The sequence below is a fragment of the Acinonyx jubatus genome, chromosome B1 (assembly GCF_027475565.1).
Source record: "Acinonyx jubatus isolate Ajub_Pintada_27869175 chromosome B1, VMU_Ajub_asm_v1.0, whole genome shotgun sequence".
Taxonomy (NCBI): domain Eukaryota; kingdom Metazoa; phylum Chordata; class Mammalia; order Carnivora; family Felidae; genus Acinonyx; species Acinonyx jubatus.
Genome location: NC_069382.1, coordinates 81,040,117 through 81,056,351, shown reverse-complemented (window position 1 = coordinate 81,056,351; position 16,235 = coordinate 81,040,117). Strand labels below are relative to the sequence as shown.

Genomic DNA, 16,235 nt, shown 5'->3' with positions numbered 1-16,235 from the left:
ACCATACATGGGTATACAGACTCTTGTTTATTTTTCCTTTGTGGAAGTTAAATTAATGCCAACCCAGGGAAAGAGAAATGTTGACTGGGAGTGTTAACAAGACCCTTCACACGATTTAAATTCTCATTACCTTGAGGCATCAATAGATACCCACTGAACATACTTTTTTTCTATTCTTTATCCATACTTCCCATACTTCCCCCTTCCTGCCCAGTTTGAGAAAAGTTTAAGGTATGCACCATGATGGTTTGATTTATATAGATTGTGAAATGATTACAATAGGTTCAGCTAATGTCTACTTTCTTACATAGGTACAATAAAAAGTAAATAAAGAAGAAAAGAAAAAAAGGAAAAAAAATTCTCCTTGTGATGAGAGCTGTTAGGATCAATCTATTCTCATGGGAACTTTCCTGTATATTGTACAACAGTGTTAACTGTGTTCATCATGTACATTACATCCCTAGTGCTTATTTATCTTGTAACTAGAAGCTAGTACTTTTTGACCACCTTCTTCCAATTCTCCTTCTCCCAACAATTCACCTCTGGTAAGTCTAATCTCTTTTTTTCTTTTTTTAGATTCCACATTTAAGTGAGATCGTACAGTATTTTTCTTCCTCTGTCTGGCTTATTTCAGTTAGCAAAATGCCTTCAAGGTCCATCCATGTTCTTGCAAATGGTAGGATTTCCCTATTTTATGGCTAAATAATATTACATTGTGTATATATACCACAACTTCTTTATCCATTTGTCCATTGATGGACACTAAGGTTGTCTCCATGTCTTGGCTATTGTAAATAATGGTGCTGTCAATGTGGGGATGCACAGATCTTTTTGTTAATGTTTTTGTTTCCTTTGAATATTTCCAGAAGTGGAATTGCTGTATCATATGTTATTTTTAGGAGTTTTGAGGAACCTCCATACTGTTTTCCTTAGTGACTGTCTTACAATCCCACCAGTAGTACACAAGAGTTCCCTTTTGCCATATCCACGCCAGCATTTGTTATCTCTGGTGTTTTTGATCATGGACATTCTAACGGGCATGAGGTAATGTCATTGTGGTTTTGATTTGCATTTCCCTAATGACTAGTGATGTTGAGCATCTTTTCATGTGCCTGTTGACCTTTCATATACCTTCTTTGGAAAAATGTCCATACAGGTCCTTTGCCCACTCTTTCTTTCTATCTTTCTTTCCTTCTTCCTTGCTTGCTATTGAGTTGTATGAGTTCTTTATATATTTTGGATATTAACTCCTTACCAAATCTATGGTTTGCAAATTCTCCCCCCCCCCATTTCATAGGTTATCTTTTTCACTTTCTTGATAGTTTCTTTTGATTTTGTGGCTTGCGCTTTAGATGTCATATCTGAAAAATCATTACCACTGCTCATGTTAAGAACTTTGTCCCTATGTTTTCTTCTAGAGTTTCATGGTTTCAGGGATTACATTTAAGTCTATAATCCATTTTTTAAAAGTTTATTTATTTATTTTGAGAGAGAGAGAGAGAAAGAGAGAGTGCACACACATGTATGCACAAAAGCAGGGAAGGGGCAGAGGGAGGGAGAGAGAGAATCCCAAGCAGGCTCTGCACTGTCAGTGTGGAGCCAGTCATGGGGCTCCATTTCACAACTGTGAGATCATGACCAGAGCCCAAATCAAGAGTTGCACACTTGACTGCTTAACTGACTAAACCCCTGTGATCCATTTTGAGTCAACTTTTATAAGTGGTTTAAGGTATGGGTCCAGTAATGGGTCTCATGGTGTTGAGATTGAGCTCCACAATGGGCTCCATGCTGGGCTTTGAACCTAGTTAAGATTCTCTCTCTCTCTCTCTCTCTCTCTCTCTCTCTCTCTCTCCCCCCGCCCCGTCCCTCTCTTGCTCATACATGCTCATTCTCTCTCTCAAAATAAAAATAAAAATAAAAATTGAAAGCTGTATACAAATCTTTCTCTCACCTGTTTGTCATTGCATATGAAACTATATATGTAATACGTTGTTAATACATGATTGTTAATACATGAGCCTCCGTGTACTTGCTTTGATAGTATAGATAACAGAATTGCTCCAGTTTGTTTAATGGCAAATCAAGATTCTGTTTTCACACTGGTTAGCATCTTTTGTTGCTTCTTGGTGTAAGTTCTAGGACCAGTTCATGGGACTTGCATAAAACTTAGAAGAAAACAACCGGTTGTTGAAATTGAACAAACCAATCTGTGACATCTACTTTCATAGCTTGGGCTTGGTAAAACAGGAAGCTAGTTGGGGGTATTCTATATACATTAGTTATGCTCTTTCTCTCCTTGTTCCTAAGTATTGTTCTTGTCATGTCAATTGTTAACAGAATCATAAACATTGCACCATCACTATTCCAACCATCTGATGATTCTGTAACAAAAGGAATCTGAAGGGACTCTGATAAAGACAGTGATATTTTATAAAATTAGCCCCCCTCATCAAAATTGTGGTGTAGACCTGAAAATCTGATAATTTGCCTATCCTTCTGTAATCACTGTGTTTTGTCTAGATAGATGAAAATTAATAGGAGGGACTATAAATGAACTTTGTACCTGCGACAGCTCTTGCCTAGGAGATATCAAAAGTGGGTGTTGTATCTCCCACAGTTGGTTCTAAACAGCCTTAGCTGAAACTGCTATGAATTTAAAGCACCCACCAGCTAAAGATGAACAATGATTGGTATGTTAGATCCTCACCAGACCCAAATGAAGAGTCTTCTGTGACCAATGAAAAATGTGACTTGTTTTAAGCAGTTATATCAGTACTACGGAGTCATTTCACCCTCTCTTGTATGTAAGCTTTGGTCCCTAATTAGCACAAACACAGTGAACTTCCCCTTTCTGGGATACACGGGACCCTGACTTCTCCTCTTTAGTGAACCACCCTGGATTTCCTCACTGATGTGTATTTCCTTGCCTGGCAAGTCACTAAACTCAGTGCTCCTTTATTTGACCACTGCAGTGGTCTCAGTATTTCTTTTAAAAACATTCATATTCTCTATATTACTCACTATTTAAATAGGAGATAACTCTATCTAGTTTGTGTGTGTGTGTGTGTGTGTGTGTGTGTGTTTCCAGAAGCACAGATAGCAATATAACTCCACAGTGTTAAACAAAAAACAACAGAATTCTTAAATGGTTTTTAAAACATGTCCCCCTCCCACCCCCCTGTTTAAAATGTTGCTAGTTTTCCTCTAATTGTTACAGACTCTGGAAACAAAGACTTAATGTTCATCATTAGACAGTTTTTCTATCATCCACTAAATTTCTTCAAGCATTTGGCTTGCTGTACATAAACCAAGCGAGATAGAATCTTTTGATTTCCTGTGAATTCAATAGGAGCTCAGAGGATGGGTGAAAACACATTACAAAAGATCAACATCCCAATTCTCAAAAACCAAATACTTCAGATAAGATGGCTCAGAGTTGCACTTGGTAAGCACCCTGGTGCCCATAATAGGGATGCGCACATTCAGAGGCACAGCACAGGATGCTGGGATCTGGAGAGCCCTAGAATTCATTTACTAACAGAGAGTAACTGCTTTCATTTCAGTGGGTACTGATTAGTAAAGTGGCCAACTAAATGTTATATATCTATTTCTTTTATTAACGACTTCATTGGACCTTAGAAAGACCCGGGTTCTATATTAATTAGAATTGTGAGAACCCAATAAGGACATTAGAAAGTCATTTGACCTGTGAGAAAGAAAGAAAGAACACTCTAAAATCAAGTCTATTTCTCTCTATACCTCTAAGAAGATAAAGGAGGAGAGGAAGGGACAGACCTACAGGGCAAGAGAATCAGTTAAGCACTTAATGGAATTGTGGACTTTAAGTCAATATTATTATATTTTCATTTCAATGGACCAGTTGTTAGCACTACATTTATTTTAGTCTCTGAATGACTAACAGTTTAAAATTTTTTCTATCTTTTGTATTTTTGCATTAGTCCCCAACTGCGTATAGCATCTCACCATTTTGTGCTTCATATTAAACCAGTGCAAAGTGCCAGTTTCCTCCCTGTTTATTTGGTTTTCCTGGTGTGCTCTAAAGACGTGATTTTAAAAAGAACTAAACTATTCATTCAAATGGACTTTTTCCTGCCCTTAGAAGAAAAGAATAATACATAAAGAGTTTTAAAAGCCATAACAAACAATAGAAAACAGAGCTAGCAAAAGTAATGGGATGTAGAAATCAATCCCATTCAGTTTCTGGACTCAGACCTAGTTTGTGATGACATGGCTAAATGCACCAAGAAGGTTGGAATCATCAGTAAACATGGAACTCATTATGGTGCCTCCCTCAGGAAAATGGTGAAGAAAATTGAAATTAGTCAGCAAGCCAAGTATACTTGCTCTTTCTTAGGCTAAACCAAGATGAAAAGACAAGCTGCAGGGATCTGGCACTGTGATTCCTGCATGAAAACAGCAGCAGGTAGTACCCAGACCTACATCACTACTTCTGCCATCACAGTAACATCTGCCATCAGAAGACTGAAGGACTTGAGAGGCCAGGAGCAGCTCCACCATTTGAAACATTGCTAGTCTATAATAAATAAGTTAGTTTATGTAACAGACCCCCCCCAAAAAAAAAGAAAAAAAGAAGCAAGTAAGAAGGAAGAAAAGGAAAAGAAAGAAAAAAAAAGACATCACATTCAGTCCCTTTGGGTGTTGTGAGTTGGATGGATTGAGGTAAAGACCATGCATGTTTGCTATGATGCTGACACCAATTCCAATGTGTAATTTTTCCAATACTACCAGGCAATTCTCTGACACCAGCTGGGTATCCTACAATTCAAGTCATTTCTGACACTATCTACCCCAAGAGAGCATCAGATCCCACAGGGTAAGGGCCCTGTCCCACAAGACTGCCCTCACTTTAGATGACAATTGCAAGTCTAGATTGTCACCTGTGCTTCTGACCAACTGGCTATAGATGGGAGGTTCCAATGACTCCCTCTTGGGTTCAACTAATTTGCTAGAGTGGCTCACAGAACTCAGAGAAACATTTTACTTACTAGATTACCGGCTTATTATAAAAGGGTATGACTCAGAAACAGCCAGGGTAGGGGGTGCAGAGCTTCCTTGCCTTCTCTGAGGGTGCCACTCTCCCAGTACCTCTACATGTTCACCAACCTAGAAGCTCCCCTAATTAATAGGCCCTTTGGGTTTTTATGGAGGCTTTATTACATAGACATGATTGATTTAGTTTTTGGTCACTGATGATTGATTCAGCCCCTTTTCCCTCCCTACAGGTTGTCGGGGGTTGAAAGGGTGGAAATGAAATTTCTAACCCTCTTAACACAAGGTTGGCTCCCCAGTCAATCAGCCCCTATCCTTAGGTGCTTTCTAGAGTCGCCTCATTAATATAACAAACGATACCTTGACTATTCTCTTTACAGGAATTCAAGGGGGTTTAGAAGCTTGGTTCCAAAATGGGGAGAAGATCAAATATATACTTTTTTTCTTAAACGTTTATTTATTTATTTATTTAACTTATTTCCTTTTTTATTTTTTTAAATTTACATCCAAATTAGTTAGCATATAGTGCAACAATGATTTCAGCAGTAGATTCCTTAGTGTAATGTTTATTTATTTTGAAAGAGAGAGAAAGAGAGGCAGCGAGAGAAAAGAGAGAGAGACTCCTGAGCAGGCTCTGTGCTGTCAGCACAAAGCCCAGCATGGGGCTTCATCTCATGAACCATGAGATTAGACCTGAGCCAAATTCAAGAGTCAGACACTTTACTGACTGAGTCACCCAGTCGTCCCATGTATTCCTTTTTTTTTAAGTTTATTTATTTATTTTTGAGAGAGAGAGCGCATGCACACAAGTGGGGGAGGGGCAGAGAGAGAGAGAAGGAGACAAAGAATATGAAGCAGACTCCAGGCTCTAAATTGTCAGCATGGAGCCCAACACAGGGCTCGAACCCATGAACCATCAGATCATGACCTGAGCAGAGGTTGGACACTTAACTGACTGAGCCACCCAGGTGCCTCACTCCTATGTATTCTTAGTACAAATCACAATATCATACCTGCCTGCTTGTTCTTAATGACATGAAGAGCTTGGAGAAAAAAGCTGCATAATTGATCCTAGCATCCAGCAAATCTGAAGGTTACCTCTATTCTTTTGTATTCTGGGCATACATTATAAGACATAGTAAAACTGAAACACAAGTGGCTCTGACATAATTATTAGAGAGTCGTTCCTGTATTAGTATTTTACTGTCATGTAAAAATTGCCACAAACTTAGAAGCTGAATAAAGCACACACACATTATCCTACAGCTTCAATGGACCAGGAATACAGACATGGCTTAGCTGAGTCCCTGGCTCAGGGTCATAAGACAGCAACCACAGTGTTAGCTGGACTGCATCCTTATCCAAAGCCTTGAGCAGGAAGGATCTGCTTCCAAGCTCATTCAGATTATTGACAGAATTCATTTTCCTGTTGTTATGTGACTAACAGTCCCAGTTTCTTACTGGCTATTGGCTGGATGCTGCCCTCAGCTTCTAGAGGTCCCTTGGAGTTTCCTGCTGATGAGGGACCATAAGGCAGGCTGAGGGCAAAGTACAAATTAGCACACCACCCCCCCTCCCCCAGGTGGTATATGTATGATATTCCTTGGATACTCCTGGCTACCCCAAAACAGGAAGAGACAAAAAAAAAAAAAAGGTTAAATTAATAAGAGTCACCACCAGTTTACAAGAAAAAAGACATCCCATCAACAGTCTAAAGTCCAGGAATTCCCTAACGTCCTAGTGTTAATGCTTTGCTAGAGGGAAAAACAACCTTAGCTTGACAGTAGCTAGGCCTCCAGTAATCTGTGAATCTTTAGCATATGAAAATCACTTTGGAAACTTCCCTTTTTACTTTACCTCCCTCAGTCCCATAGTATACAAGGAGCCACTCTTCACAACCCCAGTGCAGCTCTTTCTGCCCACTGGTCCTGTCCCCATGCTTTAATAAAATCACCTTTTTGCACCAAAGACATCTTCAAGAATTCTTTCTTGGTTGTCAGCTCTTAACCCCATGAACCCCACCAACACTCCAATACCCCATGACTGCCATGTGGATCTTTCAACATGTAGTTGAAAGCAACATGGCTGTTTTCTTCTTCAAGGCCAGCAGAGAATCTTTCTAGTATGTGCTAGCAAGACAGATACTGATTTAAATTCAGACTTAGAACAACACATTAAAGAATCTTTTGTCTACAAATTAACATTAGTAACTTTGAGTGAAATGAATAAGTAATAACATGATTGTTGGTAAGAATAAAAAGAAGAGATAAATTAGAGTAAATGCAATTATTTCCAAACTTCTAGCTGTACTTGTTTTCCATTAAATGCGGCTTATATGTTTTGCCATATGATTTATAACCAGCTTCTTCCAGAGCAACTATGAGTAAAGCAATGACATCCACTAATCTGGAGTGACCCCATTTTCCTTGGCATTTGGAACTACTGCCCGAAGGAAGAGAAGACTCAACTTTCCTGAGTCAACTTTCCTGCTGCCATACAACAACTCTTGAAACAGGATTTCCAAACTGCATTATGCTATACTACTTTGCAGTGAGCTGTGCAGAGTATTCTCGGCTTAGTAATGACACAGGTCAGAGTTAAAGAGATATTTAAGTGAAGGAATCGGAGAAGCGAAGAGGAAATGGCTGGTACGAATAGCCATAGGGGAGCTGTTCCTATTATTTCTATGTCAGGTGGTCCAAGCAGGGAACTGAGTTCTGATGGCACAGGCTGTAGCTGGTACGATAGGAAAAGATAGGATAAAATAGGCAGACAGGGAAAGGATAGGACCTGAGGTCCCTGGGTGGGAAAAACACATATTTTGGAACAATGCTGGGAGTGTCTGACGACAGCAAACCGTCTCATGCGTAAGATTTCCCTTAAGAATGTGATAGACACCACGTACTCCCCCACAAATTTCCCTCAGGAATTTGACAAAAGACCTAACCAAAAATAAGTAGTAGACCATAAAAACGTGTGACCCACAAGGAACGTAAGGCCATAGACCATCCCTCATACCATAGAAATGAGCCAATCAGGAATGAACAACGCAGCACCTAGAGCTATCAAGCCAATGAGGGCAGAACCTGAGAAGGAATGAGGGGGAAGGGAAGGGACGGCTGACCAGAACCTTATAAAACAAGGACGCTTGCCTATAGTCCTGGGGCATTCACTTTTGAATGTTCCCTCTCTGTAAAGAGAGCTTTCATACTATTCTTCCTCTCTGATCTTATACTCTAATAGACTTTTGCCTGCTGCTCATTTTGTGTCCACCTCTTCATTCTCCAAAGAGGCAAGACAACGATTTCCGGGTGTTGTGGTAAAAAAATCCTGCGACACTAGGACCAAAAGACCCTGCAGAAACCTCTGTCAGAGACCCCTTCCAAATATCCGTTATACCATACACCAGCAGGTTCCTATTTAGGGCTCTTTTTCCTAACAAGTGAGTTCACAGGAGAGAAAAATTGGAGCTGCAAAGGAAAATCAATTTAAAGCTTGAAAGGTGAAATTGTGTAGAAAAAAATCACCCTTTCATGCTTAATTAATCATGGAAAATGTGTCTGCCAGCATGAAGCCATTTTATCAGAAAACAGGCCAGGTGAAACAGTTAAGGAAATGGCATTACCAATCCCAACACTGTCACACATGAGAAAACAAGAGAAGAGAAGCATTGCAGGGAGACAAAACTGTATTCAGTGGTTCATAAAATTGGAGTGTTTTACATCTAGAGAGTACTTTTTCATGAATATCTCCTCAGTGCTCTAAAATTAACATTTGGGATGATTTCTAATTACTGTAATTGTTTTGGTCGACTCAACTTTTAAAATAAAAGGCAAAGGTTTAACTTCTGTGAAATGCTTTAAGGTCTAATTTTGAAGGTTGTGGCAGGTAGTTCTAGATCTTTCATTTTGAGCAGAGATAAGAGAACTCTCTGGCCTCTGAGAAGTTTTAAATTAAAGGAACTATAAATTTGTTACTCTCATTACTTCTCAAACTTACTTAAACACAGGATTTTATTTTTTCTTTTAATGCAACATCTTTTAACAACTAGTTCCATGGCCCTCCACTCAGGAAATACCAGTTAAATTATTTTCAAGTCATATCACAGCCATGTGAAAAAAAAATTCCATCCATCAGTGCTTCTTAAACCTCACACCAAAATAATCCTAAGGACATATAAAAGTGAATTTGTCCTGAGGAGGGGCAAGAACCAGGGACCTGGGGCATATAGCTATAGGCTATAAGCCGTGAAGTCTTAGAGATGTCTTAAAAATTCCCCGTGAAGCTTCATAATAGAAAAGCTTGTGTTAATAGGAAAGTAAAACTCTGCTCAAGGGATTTGTGCCAAATTTACTGAGTCTTCTCACTGCCCTCCTCTCCCCATGGACACAAACCCTGTATTAATGACTGGTATCACTTGCAGTAAGCATTATTGAAGTCATGAAGTCTCTAAAGAAAACAGACTACAATCTTAGGTTACCGAGCCTCTCTGAAACATACTTACTGCACTACAGATTTCTCACCCTGTTGTGATGATAAACTTGCAAACAACTGACTTGTGCACACTTAAAAAATGCCTAGCCCTAAAATGTGTTTTCAAAAGAAATTCAATCGATTTTCTATTAGTTGACATTCATTATTAGTCTTCCAACTGTAATAAAGGGTTCCCCATAGCATCAGTGAGAACACATATTAAGCTCTGGGTTATTAAAACTTAGGGGAAGGCTTCCAATCCTAGGTATACACCCGAGAGAAATGAAAACATTATTCATAATATCCAAAAAGTGGAAACAAGCCGAATGCCCATCAGCTGACGAAAGATAAATAAAAAATGGTATATCCACACCATAGAATATTATTCATCCATAAAAGGAATGATGTATTTCTATATGCTACAATGTGAATGAACTTTGAAAACACTATGCTAAGTGAGAGAAACCAGACAACAGGCCACACATTCCATGATTCCATTTATATGAAAAGTGCACGATAGGCAAGTCTATAGAGACAGGAAGTAGATTAGGGGTTGGCAAGGCCTAGGGCAGGCTAGGGGAAAATGACAGGCTAGGGGAAATGACTAGAGTGACTGCCAACAGGTACGGGTTTCTTTCTGGGGGAATGAAATGTTAGCAAACTAGATTGTGGTGATGGTTGCACAATGCTGGGAATATATTAATACCTTTGAATTGTGTACTTTATTCTTTTAAGTTCATTTTATTTATTTTGAGAGTGAGAGAGAGAGAGAGAATGGGGAAGGGCAGAGAGAGTGGGAGACAGAGAATCCCTAGCAGGCTCTGCACTGTCAGCACAGAGCCCGACCTGGGGCTCGAACCCACAAACCAACCACAGGATCATGACCTGAGCTGAAATCAAGAGTCAGACGCTTAACTGAATGAGCCATCCAGGTGTCCCACCATTAAATTGTGTACTTTAAATGGGTGAATTGTATAATACACGAATTATATCTCAATAAAGGTATTAAAATATTATATTTACATTTCATGTATTTTTATGTACTTAAATTTCATGTAAATAAATAGATTTTGCAACAAAACAAAACTAAGGGGCAGGGGAAGCCCCAGGAGTGGTTGCTTATGTTCAGCAATGCAGAGCATAAAATAATCTAGCAGGGAATTGTTTAGGACTTTACAGATTTTCTGCTGTTTGCAATTAAAGGCACAAGGGGAAATCAAACTTCATATATTCAATCCATAAAATGAAATCCAATAGGAGATACTAGAATTACTCCATACCCTTCTTGACTCTTCATTGCACCAAATGAATCACATTTTACCATCCCTTAGTCATATTCAATTATACTGTTTCTGCAACACATTCACATTGATCAAGTAACATATTAATCACATATGTACTTATTTGTGTAATAATACTTTCTCAGAAAGCCTGAGCCTTCTTTCCTCCATAAAGTAGGCTAATGGTGACTGAAAATTCTTGAACTGCTGTCCACAAGAATAATCCCCTTAGACCTACTAAGATCATGCTGGATATCCAATAGATTTCAAGACAACAGTTAACAACATTCTTATAATTTTAGGGCCAGAAGGGCCCTTGGAGATGATGAGTTCGACAACTTTATGTTTCAGAGGAGGACCAGTCCTCCATTGTGGAGCTAGCAGACATTCAGGTCTCCTGATTCCCTGGCTTATATTTTCCCACTAAGCCTATCTCTAAATTGTAATTCAGGATAGCAATGATGACACTGAATAAGGTTTTAGTCAGTTACTGAAGTACTCACATCTCAATCACAGTACTCTTCAGTTATATAGTTTCTAAAGGGCTTTCACAAGCATAAGTTATTAGAGCCTCATCACATCCTGTGAACCAGACAGAAATCAGCATCTCTATTTTAGACAGAGGTTCAAAAAGTCCTAAGATTTGCCCAAAGCCATAGGGCTGGTAAGTACTGGCTCTGGAACGAGAACTTGACACTCAACATTTTCCAAGCAGAACTCCTTATTCCTTGCCAACATGTCCCCCAGGTTCCCACGTTAAAAACCTGGGCGTCACTTTGTTTTGTTTTGTTTTGTTTTGTTTTAGGTGACATAAACAAATTTCATTTAACACTCCATGAAATGAACAGTTTCCTTTTGGAGAACTGCACAATGGGTGGAAGGCAAGAAGATTTTGTAGGATAAAGAATAAAGACCAAGGAAGAAACAAATAGAGAACATCTGATTGGCTGGGGTCACCCACTCACCCTTGATTGGGGTGAGAAGGCCCAGAGTTGGCTTGGCATTTGGAGATTGGATGACTGGGTATACTGCAGTTCTGGTCAAGTGGAGCTTTTACAGGGACATGAGAGTTATCTAAGTTTAGTTCCCTGATGTGACACCCTAGGCAGAAACAGTTCCATCTTGGGCCTAGGAATTTATTTCAACAGTCCCCCTTTTTGATTATCCTCTTGCCCAATCAAGAGGTTTGATCAAAACATCAGTCTTAGCATGAGTCTCAGTTACCAATGCCTCTTCGAGTCTCTATGCCTTGTACAAAAGGCAATATCAGGCTTGTATTTTTCGAGCTGGTTGTATTTTTCTGTTCTCTTTTGTTGTTCCAGTAGGACACAGACCATCAGTGACTGGCGAATGGCTGCTCACTTGCATTTAAAACTTTGGGAGAACACAGTATATTAGGGAGACAATAATAATGTTAGAAAGAAGACACTAGGCATCACTCTTAAGTTCCTCTCTCTGCTCCCTCAAATTCAAGAACTGTCAATTCTAGCTCCTACAAATTAAAAAAAAAATCTATCCACTTCTCGCCACACTCATTGCTACCACTTAAGCTTATACCAACATTATTTCTCACTTATCTTACTGCAATCTCCCCCTTTCTACTTTTGCCTCTGCCTGTGATCTAGTCTCTATAATGCAAAGTTATGTGCACATAGCACCCGGTAATCACGTCACCGCTCTGTCTGAACTTTACTGTTTCTTCTTCACTTTCAGGATAAAGTCCACTGACACATTGAGAACATCTTTCCTGGTCTGGAGCCTGCTCACTGCTTCAGCTCCTGCCACAGCCTCTGTTCTCTGACCCATGCAGTTAGAGTGAGTTCACGGCAGCCCCCAAATTTCCTCTGCTCTTTCTTCTGTTTTGCCTTTCCACTCTTCTTTTCCTTTTTTCCCTCACCTGGCTACATCTTGGGAAGCCTCGTTTCAGTTCTGGATAAGATGCCTTTCACATTTGCTCTCATAACAATCTAAACTGACTCTCAATATAGCATTTACCCTGGCTTTTAACTTATCCCCCATGAGACTGTAAGTTGCTTCACAGCTGGGACTATGCCTTTTTTCCTGTTATATATCATGAGCCTGGCATATAGCAGGTACCCAATAAATATTTGCTAATTAAATAAGAGATACTTAAGTCAGAACAGAACTATGCTATTTCTGAAATTTGAGGCAAGTTCTTCCTATGTGTTTCTTTTCATAGTTGATGACAATCATATTCCAAATCTTAAACACTTGGACTGAGTAAGTGGCTACAATATATTTCTCATTGAAAAACACAGAGTTTAAGTGAACCTCTACATAAATGACACATTAATGATAACAGATACTGTTTAATGGTTATGTGGCTTCTGTTTGAAGTGACAAGAGTTTTGAAAATATATAGCGATGATGGTTGCACAAGACTGTGAATGAATGCATTTCGTGATGTTTTAAATCGACTATAGTTCTATGGGAGGGATGCAAATTGTTGAAGCATTCATATTTTTTATTCTCTCTTTTCGGAACTCCACTGTAACTGATTGATAAATCAGCCACATTTCAGGAATGATCTGGCTTTTCAAAGTATACTCATCCAACCAGCCCTTATGCTCTAGAATACTGAAAGCCGGAACTTGTACTTACCCATTGAAGTGCATATTATGTTTTCTTAACATGTTTGTTAGTAAAGATGCCTATTATGTTATCAACCAAGAAAATTTGATTCTGAAAGCATTTTTAAAGTTCAGTCCTTAGTCTAGCTCAGCTGAACTGAATTTCCAAGGTAATACAAAATCACTATTTTTATAATGATGGACAATTTCAGTTCTAGACATCAAACTCTTGCCAGGATTTCACAGATTTAAATCAGTTTGCTTAACAAAAGAGAAGCCAGTGTGCAGAGGTTCCTGACATTTTGTGTGTGTCATGGAAGCCCTTTGACAGCCTGGGGACCGTTCCTCAGACAATGTTTCTGAATGTACACAAGAAAATGGTTATAATTATGTAAAATTCAATTATATTAAAACACAGTTATCAGAATAGTAAACATTTGTTCTGAAGCTGCTATGGAAAACAGTTGGGTGGTTACCAAAAAAGCTAAGCATAGAATTAGCCCATGAGACCTATCAATTCCATTCTTAGATATATATACCCAAAGGAATGAAAAGCAGGGACTAGAACAGACCCTCCTATGCTAGTGTCCATTATGGCATTATTCACAACAGCCAAAAGGTGGATATGACCCAAGTATCTGTCAACAGGTGAATGGATAAGCAAAATGTAGTATATGCACACAACGAAATATTATTCAGCGATAAAAATGAAGTACTGAGGGACGCTTGGGTGGCTCAGTTCGTTAGGCATCTGACTCTTGATTTCAGTTCAGGTCACGATCTCACAGTTTGTGAGTTCAAGCCCTGCATCGGGCTGTCTGCTATCAGCACAGAGCCCACTTCAGATCCTCTGTTTCTCTCTCTCTTTTTGCCCCTCCCCACCTCTCTCTCTCTCTCAGATAAACATTTTTTTTTTTAAATGAAGTACTGGTACATCTGATACTGATACATGAATGAACCTTTAAGACATCATGTTCAGTGAAATAAGCTAGACACAAAAGGACAGATATTGTATGATTCCACTTATGTGAAATATACAGAAAGACTAATTTATAGAGACAGAAAGTGGATTAGAAATTACAAGGGCTGGGGGAGGGGGTTGGGGAATTACTGTGTAATGCTTGGAGCATTTCTGTTTGGGGTATATAAAAAATTTTGAAAATAGTGGTGATGGTTGTATGACACTGTGAATGCAATTAGTGCCACTGAATTATATGTGTAAACTGGCTAAAACAGCAAATTTTATGCTACATATATGACTACAATTTAAAAAAAATTAATAATGTAGTATATCCAAACCCACTGAACTGTACACTTTAAATGGATGAATATGAATTATTATGGTACGTGAATTATCTCTTAAGACTATTAAAAAATTTTTCCAATAGTAATTATCACCAAAATTTCAAAGTAGTGATGAATATAAAGGATACTTTGACATCTCTACAATTCCCATAATTTGATATTAAAATATCTGTTATTCCTATTGGTTGGTTACAAAGCCATAAGTTTTGCTGGTGGTATTATCATTTGTTACCTACCTGTATAATTGGGGGGAAAGCTGTATTTTAGGTGGAGGTTAGTAATTATAAAGATATTCTTTTTACTTTTTTTCATTCAAGTTCCTTGACCGTCTGAATTGTATCTACAGATCTCTTGGGTTAAGATCTACAGATTTATTTTACTGAAAATAAACTACGCAGGAGAAAAACTGGATTTGCCTTTAATGTCTTTAATTCATCTATGCACACAATTTTGGCCACTGAGACTCTGAAGCTAGGCAGCATTTATTAATTTAACAGAGCATGTAAGATCAAACTGCCTTTTTAAAAAAGGAAATGGGAAATCCATTACAGGTCTTCCCCCAAATAATCATTTAACTCCAGCAGCTCTATGCAGTCGCTTAAAAAGACCAGAAAGTCATTGTCTCAAGAAACCCATTTTCTTTTCTCCCAATGCTGTGCCAATTGATGCATATTCCATTTTTCTTTCATCACAGGAAGCAGAGACCACAGCCATTTTCAGGCTATCATAATCATTTCAGCTGAGAAACTCAGTTGGCTCTCCAGAGCGAAGATGCTTCCAGCTGTAACACGGCCAACTTTACCAAAGGGCCTGTCCTGAGCATGGCTTAGTGCCCGCCTTGATGATTAAAGACGGGACATCTAGCTTCTTGAAGCTCTTCATGTGAAGGAAACCTTTTACATGGCTGAGCTCAAAGGGATTCCATTTCTCTCCCTTCAGCAGGATTTTATTTTCTAGTGGATGTTTCTAATGTTCTTCGCTCTTTTTGCATGAACATCATCACACCTCATTCTGTTTCAGAGAATTTTTACTTCCAAAATAACAACTTGCATACCTTCCTCAGCACATTTGTTCGATGTAACTAAGGTCAGGTATTAAGAAAGTTGCTTATTATAAGATGGAGGGATTGCTTTAGTAATGGTATTTTATTTTTGTCAAACACTTTGTCAAACACTTTTTAATACATACACCAAAGTATGTTCTGTTTTCTGAACACTATCTTAGAGAATGGAAAAGAATGCATAAGTAGGATTAAGAAATGTGAATAAAGTCATAGGTGAAGTATATTGCAGGGCTGGAAAAAAACCAAGAACCAGAGAAGAAGAGGAATATGACGAGCCTCCAGAACTAATTCTCTAAGTTGTGCAGAAGCAATTAAAAGCTAACGAGAAGGAAAGTGAGGACAGAAGGTGAAAGGAGAGGTAGAAAGAAGAAGAAAGTAAAAGCCAAAAAGTGGAATACTGAAGGCGTCACTTAACGATGATTTGGAAGCTCCAAGGCTCCCTCTGCTTATATCTGCAGAAGGGTACATTCCCACGTTCACTTTCTTAAACTC

At 38.7% G+C, this 16,235-nt stretch overlaps 1 protein-coding gene and 1 pseudogene across 1 annotated transcript in view; one reads left to right on the top strand and one right to left on the bottom strand.

Moving 5' to 3' along the window:
* The window catches only part of FREM3 (FRAS1 related extracellular matrix 3), an 85,654-nt gene that overhangs the window by 50,433 nt on the left and 18,986 nt on the right, over positions 1-16,235 (bottom strand). The gene's annotated exons all lie outside the window — the stretch shown is intronic.
* LOC106983497 (60S ribosomal protein L37a-like) lies at positions 4,249-4,554 on the top strand (annotated as a pseudogene).